Source organism: Ictidomys tridecemlineatus, chromosome 3 (genome assembly GCF_052094955.1).
Source record: "Ictidomys tridecemlineatus isolate mIctTri1 chromosome 3, mIctTri1.hap1, whole genome shotgun sequence".
In the NCBI taxonomy this organism is placed as follows: Eukaryota; Metazoa; Chordata; class Mammalia; order Rodentia; family Sciuridae; genus Ictidomys; species Ictidomys tridecemlineatus.
This window is the reverse complement of record NC_135479.1, coordinates 35557744-35584515: the sequence shown is the minus strand read 5'-3', so window position 1 is coordinate 35584515 and position 26772 is coordinate 35557744. Positions and strand designations below refer to the sequence as shown.

General features: G+C 47.0%; 1 long non-coding RNA gene across 4 annotated transcripts in view; it reads right to left on the bottom strand.

Moving 5' to 3' along the window:
* Positions 1–1003: 1003 nt before the first annotated feature.
* Positions 1004–26772, bottom strand: part of LOC120884145 (uncharacterized) — a 59610-nt gene continuing 33841 nt past the window's right edge. For 3 of the 4 annotated variants that reach the window (XR_013436174.1, XR_013436177.1, XR_013436175.1), the window contains 2 exons: positions 18896–18976; positions 17936–18123 (listed from right to left, as the gene is read on the bottom strand). This is a non-coding gene — a long non-coding RNA (uncharacterized LOC120884145). Of the gene's footprint in view, positions 1878–17935; positions 18124–18895; positions 18977–26772 lie in introns of those variants that run through there. The other variant, XR_013436176.1, reaches the window with a different exon arrangement.

Sequence of the window (26772 nt, the reverse complement as noted above, 5' to 3'; positions counted from 1 at the left end):
TGGCGGAGGTGGTGGGCAGGATGAGGGAGAGGGAGAGAGAAAAGGGCTGACACCACAAACTTTTTCTGCGGGGAGTCTTAACCCTTTGGCCCTGGAGACCCCAGAATTCCCCCTTGCTTGCACCTTGCCTGTGCTGCCCCCACTGGGGGGCTTGGTTCTGCCCACCTAAGGATTGAATGCACAGCCCCTGGGGACCCCAGCGAGGGTCCCTTGTTCTTGTCTTCCTGGGAGGTAGCTGTTCCTTCCATGCATCTTTCCTTGGTCCCTCTACTGTCAAAGCCTGTCCTTATTCTGTCTCCTCTTCCTTCCTCTCCCGCTTGCTCCAGTCTGAGACCTAGGCTCTAGTGAGAGCTCTCAAGTCATGTAAAATGAGCCTGGCTTCTCTTCCCCACCAGGCTGCCAGGTCCTAGGGACAACCATGCTCTCAATCCAAGGCTCTGCTCAGAATGGGAGCATCAGCTCTCAGCTCCTGCCTAAATCCAGCAATGGAGAAAGGGTGAGATGCCTGTGAGGATGTGTTCCTTCTCCACCTCTCTTGCTCTGTCTCACAAACACACACACACACACACACACAGAGGGAAGGACTCCTGGGAAGAACGTGGCCTAGAAGGAGGAGAAGCCCTTCTGAAAAGTCAGATCATTTTGAGGGAACTGAAAATTACCAAGAATAAAGAAACCTTCTGAAGAGCCCCAGGCATAGAGGATTAGAGGAGGGGAGACCCTCTTAAGCCCAAGGAAGGTAGTGCCCCATGTAACTGATCAGCTGGGCATGCTCAGGGCAGCCAGTGCCTCCAGGTGCTCATTGTCCCACACTGTAGGCATTTTTAGCCATCCCAGTTGGGCTCTTTGCACATAAAACATGAAAAGCCCAGTTTGCATAGGGCCAGGTTGGAAGGCAGCTCCCCCCCCCTTCTCCACCCTTGGTCTGTCTGTGGAGTGCTGGTCTCAGGGTATGGGCATTGAATTTGCTTGCCCTCTCTTGCTTGTGAGCTCCTATCTTCCTCATCTCTGGACACCTGAGCCCAGCACAGAACCTAGTCAAGCTTGCTGAGTACTTTGCTGACTTGGTAGATGAATGGACAAGTGAATGAATGAATTAAAACAAAACAGCGTAGGGGAAGGTGGGTGGGAGGGGAGCTTCCTGGGCACTTGACACGCATGTGAGGAAGGGCCACTCAGGGAAGGGCTGGGGGCACTAGGAAGGAGCAACAGGAAGGAGGGACAGGGACCAGGAAAAGAAAGACAAGGATGTGGTCCAGAGAACTTGTCCCTCTTCCCAGCAAGAGATGGTTCATGGAGGGAACCAAAGCAATGACCTAGACTCAGCCAACTGCCCCCAGCTGAGGCTCAATCCACATTCAGAGTGAATTTCCGAACCCTTTGACATTGGGTTCTTCCCAGGAAGGCATGGGGGGAGAACATGAGCCTGGAGGTCAAGGATCTGGGTTCATCTGCAGCTCTACCTCTGTGGGCTATCTAAACTTGAGTAGGTTGATCTCTTTGAGCCCTGAGTCCCCCATCTGTGAAATGGAAATAATAATGGCCTCTCCCTTGGAGGATTGTGTGAGTAGCTAGGGGGAACCCTGCATGTGTTGGTCATACTCAAGAGAAGTAACGCCCTGTAATGAGAATCACTGCAGACCCAATACACCAACGGCACAAAAACATGAAAACATTTTGATGCTCCACAGAGAAGCTTTTATTTCTCCCTGTTTTGTTTTTCTTTCGTTATTCATCCCACCACTGCCCTTTACACCATGGAAAACGAGGCTGCGCTGATCCATCTTGACGGGGACAGAGCTGCTTCCCCAGTTCCCATCTCCTCTCAAGATTGCAAGTGGGGAGTTCAGGAGAAGCTGTCTGGGGCCTCTATGGAGCTGGAGGAAGAGAGTTTGCAGATGAGCCCCAGGCTTCTGGTCCTTCATACCTGGGAGCCGGGCCATACTCCCCCTCCAGGCCCAGCCCCAAGCCCCACTTAAATATTCATCCTTTCTCACCCCTGAAAGTGTTACCCTCAAAATGACCCCCGTGTGTTTGAGGAGACATGGGAGTGGGACATATGTACGAATGTGGGTTCATAAACAAGGCTGAGATAATGGTTCAATGTTTAGTGTTTATATCCTACAACCAGATAACAGCTATTTTCTAATATGCATTAAACCTGTCCTCTTGGTCACATCCCAAATTATCTACAGGTCACAATGACTTGGGTACATTTTTTAAAATATTACTTCCAAGCCCAAGCCTGGAGATTGTGCATCAGTACGTGTGTGTGACTGACAGATTTTGGATTTGAGGGGCAAGGAAATAGATCGCTTAAAAGATCTCAGGTGATTCCGTGGAGAAGCCTAGTTTGGAATCTATCTTTAGCCACAAAGAAAGGGTCTTCCTTTTATTCATTAATTCAACAGATACTTTCTGAGCACCTGCTATTTGTCTTTGTGTTGAGAGGAAGAGAGAGTGTGGAGAGAGAAAAAGAAGCTGGAGACTCATCATAAGGCACAAGAAAGTAGCACCTAACTGCTTGTAGAAATCCCTACTCCCCAGCCTCAATCCCAAAATTCCACTCCATACTGCCTTTCTGAGGTCCATAGGGTTTGGTGCCTCCTATGGTTTAGATTTGAAGTGTCCTCCAAAAACTCATGTGTGAGATAATACAAGAATTTTCAGAGGTGATATGATTGAGTTAGGAGAGCCTTAGCCTAATCAGTGGGATTCCACAAACTGGATCAACTGTAGACAGGTAGGGTGTGGCTGGAGGAGGCAGATCATGGGTAGGGGGAGATGTCTTTGGGGTTTATATTTGTTCCTGGTGAGTGTGGAGTTTTCTCTGCTTCCTGATTGCCACACCCTGAGGAGCCTTCTCCACCACACCCATCTTTGGGCCCAGAGCTACGGAGTCGGCCAACTGTGAACTGAGACCTCTGAAACTGTGAGCCCCAAATAAACTTTTCCTCCCCTGTGTTGTTATTGTTAGGACCTTTGGTCACAGCAGTGCACCAGCTGAGTTAAATAGTGCCTGTTCTCTATTTAAGGTCTGAGTAGGAATACACAGTAAGGACCTACTAAGTGCCAAACACTCGGCTAAGGATTTAGCTATACAGATGGTCATATTCAATCCTCACAAAAGCTGTATGTGGTAGCCCTTATTATTTGCATATTATTAATGAGGCAATAGAGGCAAAAAAAAGAAACCGAGGAGCTCCCTGAAGTTCACCAGGTGAACAGGTGGCAGGTTCATCTCCCCCCAAATCACTCTGTATTGCCTAAGTGCAGGCTAAGAATTCTATGTCACTGTTATGAATCACGGTGCATACAGCATTCAGTCATCCATTCAGAAAACTGATAAATCACCTACTATACACTTAGCTGTGGGAATAAATACAACCCTGAACTTAAGGAGTATTGAGTTTAGGAGGGGAATTCAGGCAATTACAAAATTAACTCAGAGGCAAGGTATGAGTGAATGCCTCCCTAGGGAGAGCAAGTTATCAAGAGTTCAGCGGCGATAATCCCAGAAATTCAGAGGTCCTTAGGAAACACTGAGGTCTTATTTCATCAGAGAGGTGAAGCACCTCACCAGAGGTCACACAGCTGGATGCGCCATAAATACGTGAAGAATCTAATGAGATTATTCACCAACCCCAATTACATCTTAACCACTAATAACTTGGCTCTGGCTCCCCTAATGGGATTTTCTCCTTGGACATCAGCCTTCCCTTCCCCCTTCCACTGACACTGGCCAATTAGACAAGGGCAGGTGCTGTGATTGGGGTCACGGTGAGAGGAAGAGATGGAGAAGACCACGGTTCACCCCCATCCTCAGCTGAGAAAGAGGAGATCAATTTCAGGCACTCGCAGTCTCTCGTGATGAAGTCTGGGAGAAGCTGAGAGAGGCAGAGCTTTGGAAGTCCAGCTGCCCAGCAGGGACACCTGCTTGGGCACAGCACCTTTCAACTCCATGTCCGAGGCCTGGGGAGGGAGGTGAAGCTACACAGTGAGGCATTCAGATAGATCAACAGACCTGAAGACATCTGCCTGAGAATAAACCAGATCTGACTCTATACAGAGCCCCAAGACCAGCATCTGAGAGTCAGAGAGACCCAGAAAAGCAGATATAAAAGGATTCTTAGGTAAAATCTGACATCTACTCATTAATCCCACAGAAACGTGTTAGGCACCTACTATGTGCAGGCACATGGAGATAAAGGGCAGTCATTGCCTCCAGAGCTCGTGGTCTGCTGGGAAATAGCAAGTGTGGAATCAGCAATTAATACACTCAGCAAAAAATACAAAGATGAAAAGAAGAAGTCCCGAAGAGCTCAAGAAGAAAGCCAGAGAAAAAAACCCACAATGGCTTTGTGTCTCAGAGATGCTGAGATGGAGAAAGGCAGAGTGTCTCAGGAGTGCTCAGAGAGCAAGGACAGAGTACACGAGATGTGTACTCGTGCACACACATGCCAGCACCTCTGCTATGCACTAGTACTAAAGAAGATGCCTTCCTGGAAGACCCCAAGCTTTCCCCTTTGGGGATGGAGGCGTGGGATGGGAGGTAAACTTTGCCCTTGAGAGAGACAGCAGGTTCTGCAGACAAGCATGTCTGCAGGTATGTGGATGGATGGCAGGGAAGTCATCTGCCCTCCATCCCCCAACTGTCCTGGGAACCAAGGCCAAGAGCTCAGCTCCTGGAGACTCTGAGGCAGAGCACAGCTCAGGCTGTGAGTGTTATGCTTGGGTCACCAGTCCCTGCCCCAAACCAAGAGCCCTTCAGCTGACCCAGTGCACAGTAAAGTTCTCTCCTAACCTTAAGAGACTCCTCTATCACCTAATTTGGAATCACTGCAGTCCTAAGAGCTGGAATTCTTTAAGTTTAATTTAAATCCCTTTGTGGCAGCTTAGGTCCAATTCCAGAGGTAGAGCACAGGGATGCAGAAAGTCATCTCTAGGAGGTCCCTTTGCTCTAATACCCTGCTCAGCTGCCTGGAGAGCAGCAGGTGTTGCTGAAAGTGGGCCCCTCTTTGGAGCTCTAGGCCCAGCTCCACTCTACAAAGGAAAATTGCCCAAGATTTCACAGAAGTGGATTTGGAGAGAGCTGCTGACTCAAACCACATCTCTTTCCTCCATGCAGGGCCACTGGTTCCTAGCAGGAGTGAGGGCTGTCCAGGGGCTTTGAACCGAAGACAGGGCTCCTGCCCATGCACTGGACTGGGTGTGTGTGTGGTGGAAGCTGAGTATGGTCTCGGGGAGGGGGACATGAACCTGCCCTAACCAAGATCCACACGCCACCTAATCGCACAAGGTCACACTCAACAAGTACACAACCCCCTTGCCACCCTGCCCAGCTCTTCCCTCCCTTAGCCCTGGGCCACCTACTTTCTCTCTTCCTCATATCATGTGTCCTTCTATTCAATAAATATTTGTTGAGGACACTAGGCTAAATCCAGAGATGCAGTGATGACAACAAACAAAAACCGACAAAACTTTATAAAGAGCTAGCAGGCTAAAAAGGTCCATCCAGAGCAAATGGCCCCACTAAAGGCTCCACCTGCGCGCAGAGAAAACGCGGCGCGGGGACTCGCTCAGCGCCCGCGCCAAGGCCCGGCTTCCCTGGGCCCCGAGGTGACCCCAGCCCCTGCGCAGTGGCCTCTTGCAGACCTCGCGCCCTGCCACCCGGCGGACCCCTAGGCCCCGCAGGTTGGCCGGTGCGCGCCGACGCGGGGCTGAGAGCGCGTGCGCGCCCGGGGCTCCCTGGCGGGAGCTCGGGCGCAGAGCGGGGGCGCGCTCCGGGAGGCTGGGCAGCGGGCGCCGGTCCTGCCCCCCGGATGTTAAGTGCAGGGCCCGGGCTTAAGTAGCAATTAAGGCTGCCAGGGAAGAAAGAGAAGGCCAAACAGCCTGTTTATTTCGCTCCCCCGACTCCCCCCCCCCCATCGCACACACCTCCTAGTTGGGGAAAAAAAGAAGGAAAGAGAGCAAAAGAAAGGAGGAAAAAAAACCCACTAAACCAAACCTCACTGCAATTAGGAGAGCCGGCTGGGGAAAAAAAGATATGCATTAAATGGATGTTTCTGCACAAAAACCCCGGGCTGACAACATCTCTGGCCTTGTAAGGGGGAAATGACTGTGCCTGGGTGTTTACATAGCCGAAATCAGGGGGAATTATGCTGTCATACTGACAACTGTAGGAGGACAATTTTAAAATTACACCGTTCAACACCTTTAATGATTTGTAACAGAAGAGGTGTGGCTACTCCTATTAAATGTGTTGCCAAATCAATAAAAGGGATAATTGGAGTTGTTAGAGCAAATTATAGCAGCGTCTCTTCTGTTGCTGTACAATGTTCCCTTGTAAACTGCTATTACAGGCAGCGCCGTATTTCTCTCTTATTTGGCCGCTTTGTAATGAGTTGGCATTTTGCAGCATAATAGTTCCACTTTCTTTTATGGAGCTCTCACTTTAACTTTTTCTCCTTTGTGCAGCCTATAATTTCCTCGCCCTCCCTGCCTCCCCGCCTGTTTTCAGAGGTAGCCGCACTGCCTGTCAGCAGCCTCTGGGTGATAAACTATATTATTTCACATTATTTTCAGGCCTTTTCAATTGGCAGTCAGATGGGGTTGAGGGGTAGATGGGTCTGAAGGGATGAGGATGTGGAAGAAAGGGGGAGAGAGAAGACAGGGCCAGGAGGAGAACTAAAAAAATTCACAGAAATGGAAAGGAAAGGGAATGAGGGGGCAAAGGCTGGCCTCAAGCCCTAGGGTGGGGGTCTGGCCCTTTAAACAAGATACCTTGGAGAGAGCTGAGCTGAGCAGAGACTCTAGCCCAGGCTTAGCTATTCGTGTGAAGGGTATACACCACCCTTCCAGACCCCAGCTTCACCTCCGCACCCCAGAACCTCAGACTGACCCTGCTCATCAAAAGAAAACTGATAAACAGCTCAGAACTAAGGAACCATGGATCCTCCACACCTCCTTGGATCCCCCCTAGGACTCCCGGATCGATGGGTCTGAAGATAGATAAGGCATTCCCACGGCAGACAAGGCCTGGCCATTGGGAATTCTGGGGCACCAAGCTCCTTGCCAAGGCAGGAAGTTGGAGACCATCACAGATCTATTCCTGAGGATGTATCAGCTATTTTGGAAAGACCACTGGACCTGGAGCCTGGAAGCCTGGTTCCAGACTTCACAGTCCCTCTTCCCCTCACCCACATTCAGGCCTTGGCCCCTGGCTGGAAAGGGCCAAGTCCCTGGGCAGCTGGGGACCAATACTGCTGGGTATATCATTCAGTTCCTGTAACAACAATAAAAGTCCCAACCCAGACAAACCTCCCCCAGTCAGTCCCAGAGCTAGGCTACAGGACGATCAATCTGAATTACCAAGAGGTCTCAATGAGAGACAATTGGAAAAGAAATGCCACTTTATTACTTCCACAGAGCTGCCATCCTTGGAGCCCATCTGCTGCCAAGCAGCGCAGCTGCAGAACCTGCTACGGAGAGCAGATAAGACTTGATGGTGGACAAATAAGATTCATTTGCAATGAGCAGAATCGATTTGCTTGCCAACAATGAGCAAAGTCCTAATTCCTTTTGGAAGGTTCCTTGTGGCTTTTTGGGTATCCTCTTTCCATCCTTCGGATTCAAGCTAACTTTTTCCCAAGAGGGCAAATGAAAGTCAAACTTCCCAGGTATGACCAGAGGAAGTTTGGATTACTGAGGTTTCAGGGAATGCCACTTAGCATAGATTTCCAGGTACCAGTCATCAGCTTCTTAATTTGAACAATAATCAGTCCCATAAAATTCCATCCGAATGAAAACATGTGGACAGGCCTATAGCATCAGCTTTTAGCAGGAGCTGAGATTTTTCTTTATACTGGTCTATACTAACAATGCATCAATTCCAATAGTCAACTGTCAATTCAACAAACGCTGTCTCCTGTATTCTAAGTACTTTGATGAGCACTGGGGACCCAGTGGTGAATGAGAGAGACACCATTGCTGCCCTCTGGGAACTGACATGACGGTGGGAAAGAAGCTGATAGCAACAGCGACAGCAAATATAACCATAATGTAACAATCCTTAAGATAAAGTTGTGCAAAAGGGACCTCAAAATGCTTTGGTGGAAAGAGCACCAAATAAATAGTCAGGAAACGTGGCTTTTAGTTCCAGGTATGCACTGAGGGCATTTCCCCTCTCCAAGCCTCAATTTCTTCATTTGTAAATTTGTAAATGCCTTTACTCATTTCACAAATATATCCTGAGGTCCTACTATGTGTTGGGCACTACAGTAGGCATTGGAGACACATTCATGAGTAAGACAGGTAGAGGGCTTGGTTCTATGGAGCATATGATCTAGCTGCAGAAACGATATCAATCCACTAATCATATTGGTATGTAATCACGGAACATGATGAATTCTGGGAAGGGGAAAGACATGAACTTGTTTGTAATGACAACCTGGAAACAATTCAAATGTTCAAAGGAGGCCAGAGTGCTGAAATGCAAAGGGGTGAACAGTTTTAGATGAAGCTAGTGTGCAGGAGGCCAGGGCAACTAGGGACAGGTCTTGATCCAAATGGCAAGGGGAAGCTGCAGATAGGCTTTGAGAAGGAAAGATACAAGAACCAACTTCCATGTTAGGAATACCAGTTGCTGCAGCTGTACTGGGCAGAAGTAGAGGTCATCTGAATCCTTTGCAGTAAGTGCATGAGAACATTTTAACAGTGGCTTGCAATAAACAAAGGAAAGGATGCTCAACATCATTTGTGGTCAGAGAAATGCAAAGCTGAATCGTCATGAGATTGCACCACATGCCCATCAGAAGGGCAAAAATGTAAAAGACTGACATCCCAAGGGCTGATGAGGATGTGGAGCAATGGGAATTATTATCTACTGCTGGAGGGACTGTAAATCACTTTGGAAAAAAATATTTGGTAATATCTATTAAAACTAAAAATAAATGTACCCCATGACCCGTCATAAAGCCCACCAGAAGACACAAGCTATTTGTAAGAGCCAAAAGCTGGAAACAACCCAAATGTCCAACGATGACAGATTGGGGACATAAATTATGGTCTATCCATGACATGAGACATCATGAAGCAATTACAAAGAACAATCTACTGAAGCACAGTACGTGGATGAATCTCACAAGACAGGGTAGACAATATGGTTCTACTTCATGAAGTTCAAGATCAGGCAAAAGAAATCAGGACAGTCCACTGTGAGACTGGAGATGTTCTACACTTTGATCTCACGGGTGTTGACGGGTGTAAAGTTTCATGCAGGTAATGTTCTGGGGATGGAATGAGATGATATTCAGGGAAGGTGGTCACCCCAGTGGCTTTCTTGTTGTATATATTCCAACTAAAACAAAAAGAATTCCAGGTTCAGAGCTCCTTTGTGGTTGTGAACAGCCCACAATCACAACAGGCCTGCTCAGAGCCCAGGGGAAGAGAATAATAAGTTATTTGTCTGAAATATGTGATACATGGCTTTATGGACAGTATTGGGGTCAACCATGAGGCCCCAAACCAGCCCCAGGGTCCATGGGTTTGGGGGACACCCAGTGCTTCCTGGAAGTAAGGAGGCCCCTTGTCTCCCAGCCGCCATATTACCACTAGTGACTGCCCTGAGCCTCTTCTTATCCTAATTGCATTGAGTCACACCATTTTCATGGGATAACGGGATTTCCACGGGTGACATGGGGTTGCAGCTAAGACTGGATGAGGCTGCTGCTAGTGAAACAGGATGAGGGATCCTCAGAGGAAGCCATGGAGAGCTTACTAAGCGCCCTCCCCACCACTGTGTGAGGAAGGCTTTCCCAGCAGAGGACACCAAAAGCTCAGAAAGGGGACATGGGGGTACCCAGCCCTAGCGGGAAATAGCAGAGTTGAAACTGGAGCCAACCCAAAAATTTAAAAATTGAATTTATTCTATTCTTAAAAACTTATTTATTTATTTGTGTGATGCTGAGAATCGAACCCAGTGCCTCACCCATGCGAGGTGAATGCTCTATCTTTATTTAATTTTTAATTTTTTAAATTTTTAATTAAAAAATAATAATAATAAACTTGAGTCAGACTTTGCATCTCCAGCCTGGTGAGGTTCCCACCACACTGCAGCCACCCTATTGGCCCAGATCCACTGGGAGGGGGCGGGCACAAGCTCAGATTGACAGGGTCACTGGTAAGTAACTGCATACAGCAGGCCTTCTCTTTCTGTCCCCCTGGGAGCCATTTCATGGCTCACTCCTCTTGAAGGTCTCCCCAGGGAACAGTGCCACTCAGAAGAAGGCAGCTCACCAGGGCATCAGTGACGCTGACGTGGGCAGCCAGTCATATCTGCTCTGAAAGTTTTTCAGGCCAAGATCATTCTTGTCGTGGTTGATGGCATGGAATTGCGGGTCTAAATCAAGTTCCTCTCTGAGAGCGTGATGTGTCCAAAAAGGCCTTGGTGTGTGAGCGGGACCCTGAGTTTGCCTTTGAGGAGCCCTCCAGTCCGCCTGTATACACCGTGGGGAGACCTTCCTGGTAGGGAGACCATTTATCAAGTGCCTTCACTTTTGTCTTAGGATGTTTGTCCGCTTTTCTGGGCTCCGATGTCTTAGGACATTCTAATCTCGGTATGTGATTTGGGATTCTGGGCTTCCTTCCACATGCTCAGAGGAAAGCACAGCCCTGAAATACATTTCTTCAGCTTAGAGCAAATGCCCAGCTAAGGAAAGTGTAGTAAAAGTCTCAGTCCACAGACTTAAGGCATAAGATAAAGCTTTCTTCTTCTTCTTCTTCTTTTTTTTTTTAAGCAAAATTTAATTTCCATTCTGAGTCCTCATTTCACTGGCAATAGGAGAAAAAATTCATTCTCAATCGTTTCTGGATTTCCTCTAGGTCTGGCCCCTTCCCTAGGCTCATAGCTAAGTTACAGGGCACTTGCATAGTGCTGGGGGCCAGAGGGAGCACCAAGGGCTCTCCATGTTACCTGTTCACCCAGGAGCCCTTGAAGAGGACCCTCTTTCTTGCCCACAGAGCACCTACAGCTCTGTGCTCTTCCAGGTACTGGTGACAAGCACACTAGTGACTCTTGCTCCTTCTACCCCAGGCATGGGATTCTCCACAAAACCATCTGCATGTCCCCTGCACCTTTTGCCCCTGCCCTTTTGGCTCGTTGGGATCACCTGGGCTCAGGCTTCATCCTCTGAGATCCAGCCATGTCTGAATTTTAAGCTTGGAAATGGCATCCATTCCCCTGAGGCCCTGAGCTTTTGAAGACTAGAATCCAAAGCTGTCCCGATTCTGGCTTCCCACCTGCCCCATCCCTCCACTAGGGCAGGGGTACGGAGAGATAAGGGTACCATGAAGGGAGAAAAAAAAATCAACAGGCATTTCAAAACTCCCCCCACAGAAGTGATACTTAGGAAGCACTTTTATTCAATTAGAAACACTTATTGAACCTAGAATATGCCCACTACCACACTGGGTAAGACAATAAAAGACCCCATGTGCTAAGTGGTAGACTATGGTATAAAGTAAAACTCAAAACTCTGGCTTCAAACTGCCCAGGTCCTACACATAGCTCTGTGGATCCAGCCTTGTGACCTCAGGCAAGTTCTATAATCCCTCCAACTTTAGTTCCTTCAACCACAGAATGGACTTGACATTGGTAATGTTTAATTTAAAGAGTGCCTAGCACAGTGCCAGATGCATAGTAAGTAATAAATGTAATAAACTAGCAAAGGAAGTTGGGAAATCTCAGAAGAAGATGAAAGCAATAAAGAAGCATTCATTTTTTTATTTCTTTTTTCTTTTTTTTTACTTTCAAAATATACCCAAGTCTAGGGAAAAAAGGAACATCATCCAGTCTCACCAGAGGTAGCCACTGTTAACTTCTTAGCACATCAGCCCATCTCAACCCAGATTTTTTTTTTCCTAAAGTAAAATCACCCTATTGTTTCACAAGCCTGATCCACACTGGTTATAAAGAATTCAAATAATGATCTAAAATTCCAAGCTGAGAGCAAACAAATTCACCCAAGTCCCACCACTTAGATCACAGATGGATTTTAAAGGCTGTGAGTCAGCAGCAGGGTGGGGGAGTGGTGATGGTCAGGCCTGTGTATTAGAAAAATCACTAGTGGCTGGGTGGAGGGGAATTGGGGTGAGGGGAGAGACCAGGGAGGAGGCAGGAAATGACAGGGACCCACCCTAGACTCGGAGTTGTGGAAGAGAAAGATGGGCTGGATTTGACAGACAGCTGGGCGAACCTTCCCATGGTGTTCTAAACACTTTCCTTGCTTCAAGCTAAATCCCTAAAAAGCCACATACCTGGACTACAGAGGTTAGACCTGCTGCAGGATTGCCCTCACTGAGTATGAGCTTTAGCTCTGTGCCCTCGGCTTTTACAAGACACAGCCACGGAAGATCACAGCTGCCCTTGCTGTAAACCGGCAATGGAAGGCCTTGTCCATTATGCTGCTCAGAGTCCCAGAGCCGGGCGTGAGGACTGCCTGTTTGGTTGTAGCAATAGAACAATCCAGAGCAGCATTTTTTTTTTCCCTCCCAGAGAGTGCAAATTATGCCACCTAATATGTTTCCCTTTTTGCCCTGGTTGTCAAGAAGCTCAGAGCCTAATTTAATGTTCCATTGGCTCTTACCCTGAACACCTTTCACTCCCTCCTCTTTGCCTCTCGATTGTAATTTCAATAACTCTGATGCAAGTGCATATTTTGAGAATATCTTTGATGAAAAGAACTTCCATCTCAGAGGCTGATGAGCAACAGATATTCAATAAATATTTGACAAATGGATGAATTTAAAAAGCCAAATTTAAATTTCAGCCCACAGGAAATTATGGGGGCACTTAAAGAATTACTGGAACAGTGTTGTGTTAGTCAACTTCACATTACTATAACCAAACACCTGAGATAATGAGCTTATAAAGCTGAAAGGTTCATTTTGGCTCACAGTTTTGGAGGTTCTAGTCCATGATCAGTTGGCCCCATTGTTATGGGCAAAGTGGCATATTATTGCGTGAGTGTGTGGCAGAGCAAAATCACTTACCTTATGCCCAGAAAGCAAAGAGGGAGAAAGGAGCGAGGGTCCCAGAATACCTTTCGAAGGCACACCTTCAATGACCTGTCACTAGGCCACACCTCCTAAAGGTTCCACCCCCTCCGAATAGTACCATCCTGGGGACTAAGCTTTTAACACGGGGGCCTTTGGGGGAGGTTCAACATCAAAAATGCAGTAGGTCTCTTCTGGAATGAGTGAGGAAGAACACCTCATGCTCTCTCAGAGTTTGAGTCCCTTCCAGCAGACACTGAACCAGGGACGAGAAGAAACAAAAACAGGAAAGAGGGTCTGGGGTTGTGGCTCATCCGTAGAGCATTTGCCTAGCACATGTGAGGCACTGGGTTCGATTCTCAGCACCACATAACAATAAATAAAATAAAGGCATTGTGTCCAACTACAACTAAAAAGTATTAAAAAAAAAAAAACAGGAAAGAAAGCATTGGAACTATCTTTGGTTACAACTACACTCTACCTATCAAATTCCTACCTGTCCTCAGCTAGTCCTTCCTGCATTCCCCCAACTCCTGGGCATGTGCGCCCCCCTTTACAAATGGCACACACATACAGAACCCTATTCAATTCTTAAAACAATCACGTAGAAAGAGTGGCATTAGCACTGTCCCCATTTCAGAGATGACAAAACTGGTGCTTTTGAGGTATTGTGTCCCATATGGTAAAGCACTAGCCATATGCGGATTTTGAACACTTGTATTTGGTCCAAATTGAGATGTGTTCTGAATATAAAATGCATAACAGACTCCAAAGACAGTACCAAAAAAATAGTAAAATATTTCATCAATTATTTTAATTTTGATGACATGTTTAAATGATGATGTCTTGGTTATATGGAGTTCAATAAAATACATTCTAAAATTAATTTCGCCTTTTTGTTTTTTGCTTTTTAAAATGTGGCTACTAGGAAATTTAAAACTATACATCAGCACTATTCCAGAATAGGGGGAGCAGGAGTTAGCAAATGTTTTCTGTAGAATGTTTGTATAAAACCAGACTGTAAATATTTTAGGCTTTGTGTGCCATATGGTCTCTGTCGCAACAGCACATCTTGGCCACTGTGGCACCAAAGCAGCCAGTGATGATAGTCAGCAAACAGGTATGGCTAGGCTCCAATAATTTTATTGACAAAAAACATCTAGAGGCTGAGCAGAAGTTTACTGATTTTTGTTTTGTTAATTTTTTTTTTTTGCAGGGTGGATATTAGGGATGGAACCCAGGGACTCTTTACCATTGAGCTTCCTTAGCCCCTTCTAGTTTTATTTTGAGACAGAGTCTTGCTAAGTTGCCCAGGCTGGACTCAAATTTGCCATCCTCCTGCCTCAGTTTCCTGAGTCGCTGGGATTATAGACATGCACTACAGCGCCTATCTGTGTATTACTTTATACTCAGGAAATTAATATTATAAAAAACCTTAAACCCTCCACCACTCAAAAAACAGGCAAAGTACATGTATCAATGAGATATAAAAAGGGCAAAGAAGGGAGCTGGGGTTGTGGCTCAGCAGTAGAGCGGTTGCCTATCAAGAGCTAGGCCCTGGTTTCAATCCTCAGCACCACACAAAACTAAATAAATAAAATAAAGGTATTGTGTCCAACTACAACTAAAAAATAAATATTTTTTTAAAAAGGGCAAAGAAGGCAGGAAAAACAGCAAATAAACATAAAAGAAGTCTCAGAATAATCAAGGAAATTAAAATAACAGTTTTTTTCCTAATGCACCCATTAGCAATAAATGGGGGAAATGTGTATTATGGCAAGGATATGAGGAAATGGGGGTCCTTTCATATGCTTCTGGGAGAGTGTACAGTCTTCTCTGGAGGACAGTTTGGCAACAACTATAAAAATGTCAAAGGCTCCAGATACAGTAGCGCATGCCTATAACCCGAGTGGTTGGGAAGCTGAATCAGGAGAATCACAAGTTCAAGGACGGCCTGGGCACTTAGCAAGACGCTGTCTCGAAATAAAAGATAAAAAGGACTGGGGTGTAGCTCTGTATTAGAGTGCTCCTGGGTTCAGTCCTCAATGACACACACACACACACACACACACACACACACACAAAGTTAAAGGTACATTTTGTTCCTCAATAATTCTAATTCTAAGTACTGAGCACATACACACATGAGGCCTATATTAGAATGCTCAGGAAGTATTGCTCATTGCATTCAATATCAAAAAATTGGAATCAGGTTACCTGTCCATCAATGAGAAAATTATGGTGAACCCATTCTGGGGAATACTAGGTAGAAATTAAAAGAATGAAATAAAGCTGCATATTCTGACATAAATGAGGGAGGGAGAACTATGCAGAATGATACAACAGAATGATCATATTCATGGGAAAGAATCCTCTCTCACTATTTATCTATCTATATTTACACACACACACACATATTTAAAGGTTCTGAGAAAATTCTACCTGGACTAGGGTGGAGGGGAGGTGACAAGGGAATTGACCCTTTGATTCCATAGTTTTTCTCCAATTATTAAGAGATTTCAGTTAAGAGCTTGAACTCTGGGAGTCAGACTGGCTAGACTCTAATTCTGGCTCTACTATTTATTGTGTAACTTTGGGCAAATTGCTTAACCCACACAAAATCTCAGTTTTTTCATCCGTAAAATGGAGATGACAATAATTGTACCCACTTCATAAGGTTGTGGAGAAATAGAGATGAGGAAATGTAAGTAACTCACTTTACACAGCACCCGACACGTACTAAGCTCTTGAAGGTTAATTACCATTTCAGTTAGTAGTTAGTTGTTACCATTATGATCAGTAACATGGCAGTTAAAATACTCCCATTAAATACTGGTGCAAAAACTTTTTTAATTTAAAAAGGGTCTGGTGCAGTGGTGCACACCTGTAATTCCAGCAGCTCAGGAGGCTGAGGCAGGAGGATCACAAGTTCAAAGCCAGCCTCAGCAACTTAGTGAGTTCCTGTCTCAAACAAACACACAAAAACACATAAAAGGGGCTGGGGATGTGGCTTGGTGATTAAGTGCCCCTGGGTTCAATCCCTGATACAAAAAAAAAAAAATTAAAGGGACCATTTCTATACACCTAAATGAGCATGAGAATCCTGAACATAGGAGGGAACTGGAACAGGCAGGTGCCTGGCACAAAGCACATTACAAGTCTGAAAGCTTCCACTCTGTAGTCAGTCTGCCTAGGTTCCAAGGTGGAATACTCCTCTAGCAAGTTGTGCAAGTCCTCTGCACCCTGACTTTGAACTACCGGGCAGTAGTAGTATCTACATGAAAGTGTTATGGGATAACATTCTTGGCAGGGTGCCTGGCACAGAGCAAGCCTTAATGACTAGGGCTGATGCTGCTGTCAGTAGTGGCCTCTCGACCGTGCCCATTACGAAATGTCTGATCTCCCCCAAGTGACCTCTAAACTCCTCCAGGGCAGCAACATCTCATGAACACATGAGCCCCTCACCAGTCCCTAGGAGACAGTAAGCACTCAGAGTTTTACTAGATTGCTATCATATCACTGCTGCGGTGTGATGTATCATTTTAAAAACAGAGACAGAAGCAGCTTAAAGAAACGATAAGCACATGAACTTCTGCATTGGGTGAACTTGAATCTCAACCCTGGCTCTTATCACCCAGGTGACCTCAGGTTGCCATGTCACTGACTAAATCCTCCTGATCCTCAGGATCCTCACCAGAGGGATTGTTTAATAACCTCATATGGTCATTGAGAAAAACAAGAGATAATGCATGTGGTACCCCCCAGCCCTCAAAAGGTACCCAAGAGTATCAGCTCCTTAATGTGACTCCCTGTGCTGACTTAACAGAAAGACAATGGCAAATGCCTACTAAACCTTGCTTTGGGGGCCATAATTAGACACTTGTTCACAGTGTGCCCCAACTCAAGCTAAATACCCAAGAGGAAATAGCTTCTTGGAATACAGGACTTAGAATTTGTAGGAGTGGTAACTACACCGAGGTTGTGTTATATAAAATGAGGGTGGGTAAGAGTGGATAGAATCTAAATAATAATAGTAATGACATTAATAACAATAACAATGGCAATAGTGTTTGTGCTAGACATTTACCTAAGCACCTTACCTGTACCAATATCTTTATTCTTTACATTATTAATTTTCCCCCCGCCATATAACTAGCTTCAAGTTACAAATGGGAAAGCTGACTCTGAATGCAGGGAAGAAACTCTCCCAACATCACTGAGCAGGAAGTAGCAAAGCAACAAGGACCTGAATCCAGGCCTATTTCTAGAATTCGAGCTCTTAATTTCTCTCCTTAAAGGGGGATGAGACTTGTGTATGCGTGCGCACGTGCACACACACACACACACACACAGGCATCAGTGCCACCTGTGGGCAAGGGTGGTTGGATCTGCAAGGCCTCAGGAATATTCACCTCGCTACTTGATCTTTTTTTTTTTTTAAATATTTATTCATTTATTTTGGTTTTTGGTGGACACAACATCTTTGTTGGTATGTGGTGCTGAGGATCGAACCCGGGCTGCACGCATGCCAGGCGAGTGCGCTACCGCTTGAGCCACATCCCCAGCCCCTGATCTTTTGTAATGAAGGAAAAAGGGATACCACATAGAATTTCTAGGCAGAGCTGAGACCCTGAACCCTAGCGTCTGGACTCCTGGTTTAGCATGAGTGGCCCTTTTCCTACCTCAACATGCAGAAGTGTCTCTTCCACCCTGTTGGAGTGCTTGTTTAGCACGCATGAGTCTGAGTTTGATCCCTAGCACCACACACACACACACACACACAAAAGTGTGTTTACACCAATCATAAATCAATAATGATGTCTTTACTTTTCTGAATGATTGAACATTTTATTGTTTTTTTTTTTTTAAAAAAAAACCCACACAACTATGCAAAACAAAAATAAAGGCCCCAAAGTGTAGGACTCCAGGACTCGGATCCCAGACCAATCAAAGCAGAGAAGATCCACCTGTGCTGTCCTCTTGGGGCCGGCAGATGGCAGGGCGGGGGCAGGAGGCCAGGAACAGAGAGGCCCAGTTTGCTTTCAGCAGCAATCTGCACTTTCTCAAGACCTGATGCACAAACAGGCACAGTGCTTACTTTGGCCTTGGGCAGCCTAGGCCCTGCCCCTGGGCTTTCTGGAAGGCTTGGGTTGTCTGACATATTTTCTTCCTTGAACAGGGTCTCAGCTCTAGGCATAGGGGCAATTAGCACCATTGACAAAGAGATTCCAGAACCAATGTGACCTATTGTTTGCTCCCTTATTTATTGGGGATGCTTTGTGAATGGGTGAGGAGTCTACATGAGAATCTGATGTGTGAGAGCAGGAAGAATAAGGCAGGATCAGGGGACAAGGCCAGCCCACATATGTGCATGGCCACATAGCTGAGTGCAAGCCCAGGCCCGGAAATATACAAAGGGAAGGTGATCAGATACTCCTCCCAGGTAAGCTTGTAGGGTTTTTCCACAGGCCTGAGACCCTGGGTATCAGTTTCAGAGAGTGGGATGGAGTCAGAGAGTTAAACCAGGCACACATTCAAGGGTACGAGATGCACCAGGGAGAGCCCCATGCCCAGGAGTGTCACCAGGGGTGTATGGCATTGGGTGTTGAGGCCAGAGTGAAAGGCCACTGCTCTTTCCCTACCTAATAGAGCCTCCTGGCATTGACGGAGGTGAACTAGGGGTGGAGAGCTCTGCCTCACTATTATCTCTGCTCTCATGGCACCTTCTCCTCCCCCCTCCCCCCATCTCCCTCCCTCCCCCTCCCTCTCTCCATCCCAGCTTTGCTCCCGCCTATGAAAAATCAGCAAATAAAAAGTTACATTAACCCCACCCTGACCTCACCGACATAATACACTGCAGGCTGATGCGCTGCCTTTGGAGGCTCTCTGAGAACCTGTCACTCTCCAATGTCCCGAGCACAGCCTGGGGAGCATTTACCGGATAATTAATATATTAAATGCATGAAAAATAGTTACACAGACTTCCCCTCCCCGCCCAGGGAAGGGGGGTGGGATGCAAAAAAGACAGATTCAGGCTGTATACCATCAATATAAAAGCATCCCCCGAATAGCCGTCATAAAAACTGTTCATAATTTTATAGCTTCATTCCTGTTGGAGCACCATAAAGGCAAGTCATATTTTTTACACTCAGGATGCCCCATAAAAAAAAAAAAAAAGGAGCGAGCAAGAAAACGAGAACTTGGCAGGAGGCGCCGTTGCTCTCACCTGAGGGTGAGGCACAAGAAGGCCCCCCACGTCTGTCCTATGTGGCCCCATCCTCCACCCCTTTTCTTGGCCTCGCTGTAAATTCTGATGAGTCCATCAGAATAATTATTAATTGGATGACTTTATACTTTTTATTTGCCCTTTTTTTTTCTTTTTTGCTGATTCCATATTTGCCTTTTATGAGGATGGAGGTGGGGAAGGAGATGGCTTCTCTCTGTGTCCAGGCCCTTCACTCTTTCCTTTCTTTATTAGAGACTGGGCTGTGAGAAGTGGGGTGATGGGAACTTGATTGGATCACCTGGATCTGTCAGGGTTCCCTTGCAGAAAGAAGCAGGGGCTGTGGACATGTCTCTTGTGGGAAATGTTAAGGGTTCCAAACCAGGTGGAGGAGAGAGAGGAAGGAAGAAGGGCTGGGCTTCTGATATTCTGACCCTACGCTGGCCTGAGAGGATTCTCTCCAGGTTCTCAGAGAAGTCAGGTGTCCCTGCAGGCAGACACACAGTTCAGAATTGGGGAAGGGACATTTGAGATCAGATGGCCACCCAGGACTGACCAGTCCAGGAGGTGAGAAGGAGGAAGTTCCTTTCCTGGTCAGCTCTACAGTGCCCCCAAGAAGCCATAAGATGACCCCTTCCCTACAACATCCCCAAACACACACACACACACACACACACACACACACACACCCCTTCAGAGAGACCTGTCCTGCTCCCGCTGACCTCACCCTAAGAGGAGGCGTGGCCCCCTTCCTAACCCTGTAGTGGGGGAAGAGGTGGGGGAAGGGCCCATGGGAAAGGACCCCAGTCTTCGCGCGGGCGCTGGCGCGGTTGCTGCGGCGGTTAAGGGAGAGGAAGACCGACCGCGCACACTCGCCGCCTGCTGTAAGGACGCACGGGGGAGACAGACACTCGCGGAGAGATGCGCCAGGGAGGTGTCCCACGGCCTCTCATAAACCCCGACCGCCTGCCCTGCCCGCCCCTCAAACCCGGGGTCTCTATGGACCGAGGGACACGTAAAGAGCACAGCGGTCGGAAGCCAGCCCAGCCCTGGGGCAAGACGTGGAGGCTCGCCAGCGCCCCGCCCCGCGCCCCCCCCCCCCCCCCCGCAGTGCTGCCGCTGGCCATGGTGCTGAAGCGGGCTCTCCAGGCCCTGGGGGAAAGGGGCTTCCAGATTGTCCTGATCGGCCCAGCTTGGCATGGAGGTGGGGAAGGAGGTGACGTCTCCCTGAATATCTGCCATTTTGATGGGCTTGGGTTGATTTCTTCCTAGTTAAACGGAATGGTTTTACCTTCCTTACTTTGGGGTTTCGACCGGTTTGCCTACCTTTGCTTACCCTGCCGTTCCGGTCAAGCTGGAAGCTGCACCATGTCTCTTCAGTAAGACCCTAAGACCAGGGAATCTGCCACTGCAGAAAATGTCTCCTCTGATCATACTGGCACTCCCTGATGGCAAGGGGGCTGTCCCCTCTGAGGGGCTCCCTGAGGCTCTGATCTCTCCCATCAGATGAGTATTTTTTTAGGCCACCCTGTTATTCTCACCTGACTGAAATCTCTCCAAAGAAAACTGCCACCCTTATTACAGTGGAATTTTACTATGCCAAGATTTTACATCTTCACCATATTTAGACCTCTCCTGGAACAAGAATCTGCCACTACCATCAAACTTGAAGTGCCCCCACCAAAGGACAGAGACTGTGTCTCCTCTATCACACTGGGGTTTCCTCCAGGGTAGGACCTCAGTTTCCCAAATCAGATTAGAAGATCCTCAGCCAGAACAGAAAATAGGTTCTTTCCAACAGACTAGAATGCTTCAGGGCCCAGGAGCTGGGAGTCTCTCATAAAAGTGAATGTCCCCGCCCCATGGAAGGCATTATGGTTCCTACATTAGACTGGGAGACTTCCAGGTAGGAATGTGACTCTTACATAGGATTCTGGATGCCCCTCAAGACTGGAAGCTTCCAAATATTAGGCTTTCCTAGAACAAGAAGTGTGCATCCTTTGTTCAACCCTGCAGCAGGGAGAGGTGCTCAGTTCCTACTGGGTTGAGTGTGACCACCATCTGTGAACTGGACAAAAGGGACTAACATTATCAGCCCCCTCCAAGTGCCAGCCATGGCCCCAAGCTATTCACACCCATTATCTCGTGGCCTCACCAGCACCCTGCAAGGCAGATATCCTTATCCCCTTTCCACACATGAGATGAGACTGACAGGCAGGTCTCCAGCTCCAACTCCTTCACCCACAGTCCTCACCTTCCCTGTGCCTCCCCTTCCTCTTCTCCTGCCCAACCCTGCTGATTCATTCCCAGAAAAGCAGCCAAGTGGGCCAGCCCAGGGTCACAATCTCAAGACTTGAAAGAAACCAGGCTTCAAGCAGAAGCTGTAGATGAAGGGCTGCTCTCTGTTCCCTTGGGTGTCAGCACCATGGACAGGAGGGGATGGAGTGGGCCAGCAGGCAGCCAGGGTGCTTGCATCCTTTCCAGAAACCCAGTTAGCTCTGTGACTCTGCATGCACTGGGAAAGGGGAGGTGACTGGAGGAAAGGAGGGTCACTGGGAAAGTCAGATTTGTTTATTTCACTTTTTGTTTTTGCTAAATGAAAACCTAAGCCCTCCTCTTTCGACCCTCCCCATTCCCAACACAATATCTCAACATGCTGGGGTTGAGAGCTGTTATTAATATATCTACATTATGCATTGTTTTCCTCTCTCTCTCTCTCTCTCTCTCTCTCTCTCTCTCTCTCTCTCTCTCTGTGTGTGTGTGTGTGTGTGTGTGTAATAAAATAGATCCACCTTCTCTTGCAGGCCAGATCAAAAACTGGAAGGGGGGGTGTATACATCCTCCTCCCCCAAAAGGAAAAGCATCAACTAATTTGAAAAATATTTAAGAAACTCTGGGTCGTCATCCACTCGCCTCTCCCTGCTCCATAATTACACTGCAGTGCCTGATATTTTCATGGGACATTAAACCAGGAGTCAGGTGATGGGTTCCTTCCGTCTACGCCTATCCGTTAGCCGCCAGGCCCCCGCGGACCTTGACATTATTAATAGTCCTATTCATTAAGTATTACTCTTGTAGAATGAGTAGCATAATATTGGCCTGGAGATAGGAACAGGCAGAAGGAATAAGTCAAATTAATTTTCCGGAGCAAACGCCCCGGTTCTGTAAATGACATTCTGTACTGTTAGCATTTTAAATGTGGCACAAATGGCAGGAGACACAATTTGAAAGCAAAATACTAGAAGACATGGCTCAGGGTGGAACGTGGCAGCAGGAAAATCTAAGAGCGTCAGGGACCTGGGGGTGGGAGGGTCTGGCCCATGTAGTGACAGAGAGAGGAGGATTTTTTTTAATAGGCATTTATTTTAAATGCAGTTGAGGGAGGAGGAAGTAGGAGAGTGGGCAGTGAGGCTCTGTGTGTGACACTGTGTGTGTGGAGGGGTGTCTGGTGGAACAGAAAGGAGAAATCAATCACAGTTCTCCTTCTCCCTCTACTCCTACTCCCCCGAGTGATGGTCTCCAGGGGTTAGAGCTGAGGGCTTTCTGCTGCAGACTCACCCAGTGGAATATTCTCCTTTGAAGTCTTTTGTTTGTATTTGTTTTTTCAGGATTAGACCCAGTAGTGTTCTACCTCTGAGCTACATTCCCCAGACCCCCAATCTGATTTTTGAGACAAGTTGCTGAGGCTAGCCTCAAATTTGCCATCCTCCTGCCTCAGCCTCCCAAGTAGCTGGGATTTTACAGATGTGCACCACTGTGCATGGCTTCCCTTTGGAATCATTCTGGTCAGGTCTAGGAAAGACTAACTCTCACCTCCTTACTTCATTCATGTGAGCTCTGATCTTTAGGGTAGGTGAGAACACTCCCTCACTCCTCCCTTATCCATCTGTTCAACACAACATGCCAATTCTGGGACAAATCTGATGTTAGAGTTTAGAGTGTAGGGAACACAGAGACTGGTGAAGCAAGGGCCCACATCTGTCAGAAGTTTAGAGTCCATTGGTTGAGCCACAAGGACACCAGGTGGCAGCGATATAAGGCAATTTGTGATCAGCACAATAAGAGAGGAAAATATAAAAGGCTGTGGAATGTTCAAGTCAGAGAGAGACCAGGGGACCCAAGACTAGAGTATCTAAGGCAGCACCATGAATGAGAGACAGGAGGGCTATTCTCCAGGACAGAAAGCTTGAGGGTAGTCCTTGGAAATGAGGTTGAGAAGGCCAAGCACAGTATGTATGTCATAAGATAGTCTTCTGGTTCCTTTCCTGGTGTGCATCCACCAGCCTCAATCTCCCCAAGACCCATGGACAGGTGTTTTTCAGGAGCAGGGAAGAGCACCGTGGACTACAGACCATGCCTGAAGGGTTTCTGGTCCTGTAACACTGCCTCTCAGTTAGTGGCTAAGCAAACCAGAAGCCTCCTTGGAAACCACATTGTGACTGTGAGTGAGTAAAAAGGTGAATGTCCACTCACCTGCCCACTGTTCCCAAAGGAAATCAGGAGTAGGATTCCTTTCCATCTCATGCTCACTTGCCAGTGGGCTTTGGGGGAGAGCCTGGCACCCATCACTACCGAATTAGGTACCCTCAAGTGTTCCAAATATCCCAAGAGCAGAGGCAGACCTTCATCTTGGCACCTTGCCTGGAACTGAGTTTCTACATGATTTACAGTTACTATCCACCTTATTCTGTCCACATCCTCCACTTTGGGAAAGGCAGTGCCTGAACTTACTGGGAACCGTCTCTGACCTGAAAATATTCAGGACCTGAGGGAACCAAATCTCAGACCCTAAAAGTCCATCCTTATGGAAAGTTGGAGTTGAATAGCAGATACAATTACACAAGCACCCAATGGCCCTCCAGTCTATGATAGGGAGGCATATTTAAAATGTTAAATCAATTACAGCTTTCACTTACATGGCAGTGACTCTAGGCACACACTGTTCTATGTCCTCTTACGTATATTCATTCATTTAATCTTTCCATTAACCTTAGGTGAGTGCACTTATTATCCCACTTTTAGAAATGAGAAAACTGAGGCCCATATGGGTTAATTAACTTGCCTGAAGATAACACTGGTAATAAGTGGTAGGTCCAGAATTTAAATCCAAGCACTGTGGCCCCAAGGCCCAGGCTCTTCAATGCTTTACTAGGCCATAGGTCAGCCACAGCCTCGGGGAGCCAGGGTGAGAGAGATGGTCTGGAAGATTCTTGGTATCAGGAAACCACAGGTCAACAGGGCTGAATGGTCAAATAAGAATCTCTTTTCCCCGAGTTTAAGACAGGAACTGCTGCCTTGGGTCTTCTTGGTCTAATTTTGGCCTTGGCCTGCCTAACACAGAGAGCTGTGGAGCCAGCATGCTGACCCTCACGGTTGCAGGTTCTAACACTGGCTATATTCATGCTGCCATAACAAAGGAAAGGGTATGAAGGGAAGAGCACGGAGTTGGAGCTTGATGGATCCCTATGGATCTTGGAGAAGTCATGGTCTCTCTCAGTCTCAACTCAGAAATAAAAGGACTTAATCCAGAGGCTTTCTAATGTACTTCACAACCTCCCCCTCCCTCTCTCTCTCCTTTTTTTCTTTTCCTTTCCTTTTTTTTTTTTTTTTTAATCTCAACATCTGGGTCACAGCCTAAGCCAATTGGATCAGAATCTCCTGGGGATATAATCCAGAAACTAGCATTTTAAAAACTCATGGTCTATTCATCCCAGGCATATGGGAGAGCTAAAGATGCACTCTTATGATACCTTAACCAGAGATCTTAGAAACTGGTGACCAGGGCCAGGTTGGAGGTGGAAGGAGATCATTCTAGTAGGCCCAAGAGTCCTAGAGTAGTAGCCCCAGGTGTTACAGAAAAGCATTCTCTCAAGAACAACTGATGAGAATCAAACCACATATATGTCAGCGAGTCTCCAAGCTGGGAACCACCCGAGATCTCTGGGGACCATGGGTATGGCTGACACTGCTTACTTCTAGCATTCCAGACCCTTTCAACCCATGAGTTCCTCCCAAAGAACTGGGTTTCCCGCCTTCCATTTCTCTATCTTCCCACCTCCATGTGGCACTGGGAAGCAGGCTGGGGAGGGGGGCTTCTTCCATCCCATGCCAGAGGAGGAGCCATATCTTCCCCCCACAGAACTGAATAAATACATTTAGCACCGCCTCCGCCTTTTTTTCCCCCAATTTAGTATTGTTTAATATGCATTTAATCAGGCCATTCGGTATTACAGCGGCTGTGTAGCGTGACTCCCCCCGCGGGCACAGGGGGGAGGGCGTTATAGGCCATTAGGCTAAAGTAATATGTATGAGGAGTCACTTTTCCCCAGGGCGCAGTAACTATTTTTGCTCCCCAGTCGTCCCCATTAAATCATTAAACCTCATGACTATACTTTCTGAACTCTACCATGATCTTTAAAAAGCCAAGCAGTAAAGGACGGCTGTCACCCTCCACCGCCCAGGCCTCCAACGCTTTATGTATTCACAGCATTAAGTCCTTTGTCAGTCTATACATCATGGGGGGGGTAGAGTTACAGCCCGTGAGGATCGGGCACCCGGCCCCCCAGTCTCCCTGGGGAGGGCTCAAGAAGTCTTCCGATGGGCGTCCTGGGGAGCAGACCGGTGATAGGAGCTGGCTGGAGCTGACAGGTGCCAAGGGCCTGGGAGCCGAGTCTGGGGACTGTCCGCGGTGCTGAAGATCTGTCCCACAGAAAGACCTCATGCTCTTTTCCCCTCTCTGACTTCATTTGACCTTTCCAACTAGCAAGAATCATTTCACAACCAAATACTTCCTGAAATTCTTCTTTTATTTCTTCTAAACTGGGTATGATAGTGCCCAAAGGAAGTTGTATTAAAAAAGAAGAAGAATGTTGTGTGACAGCCTAAAGATCTGTGGATCAGGATTCAGAAAACTGCTAATTGGCACAATTTGGACAAGTCTGAGCGTCTACTCATTCATTATTGAAACAGTACTGATAGTACAAATAACACAGGGCTGTTAAGTTTCCATGATATTATGTTAGTTTCAAAGCACAGACACAGCACTAGGGTAATGTGTATTAATAAATTGGTAATCAACATTAATGGTACTGATTTTATTTTTAATATTTAGTAAATGCTTGTTTACATTGCTATTTATTATTGTTGTTGATCTGTGTTACTCAAGAACCATTTCCCTAGAGCACCTTTCTTCCCTAGGAAATCTCTCTACACAGAGATACCAACAAGAGGGACTACCATCAGATTTAAAAGAGAGGTGTCATGTTTTTGTCTTATTCTTATCTGACTTCTATACACTGAAGTGAAGAGGACCCTTAAGTCCCTTCTCCCAAGACACAGCCCCAAACTATGGGTCTCCTGTCTGATCCCAACTCCAACCCCCCAATACCCCCTCCCAAACACACCCAGGGGCTTCTCTCACTCTGCATCCCCACACTTGGCTCAACCATCAAAAGGCTGGGCAGGGAAGGGTTAAACATCTCAGCAACTCCCAACAG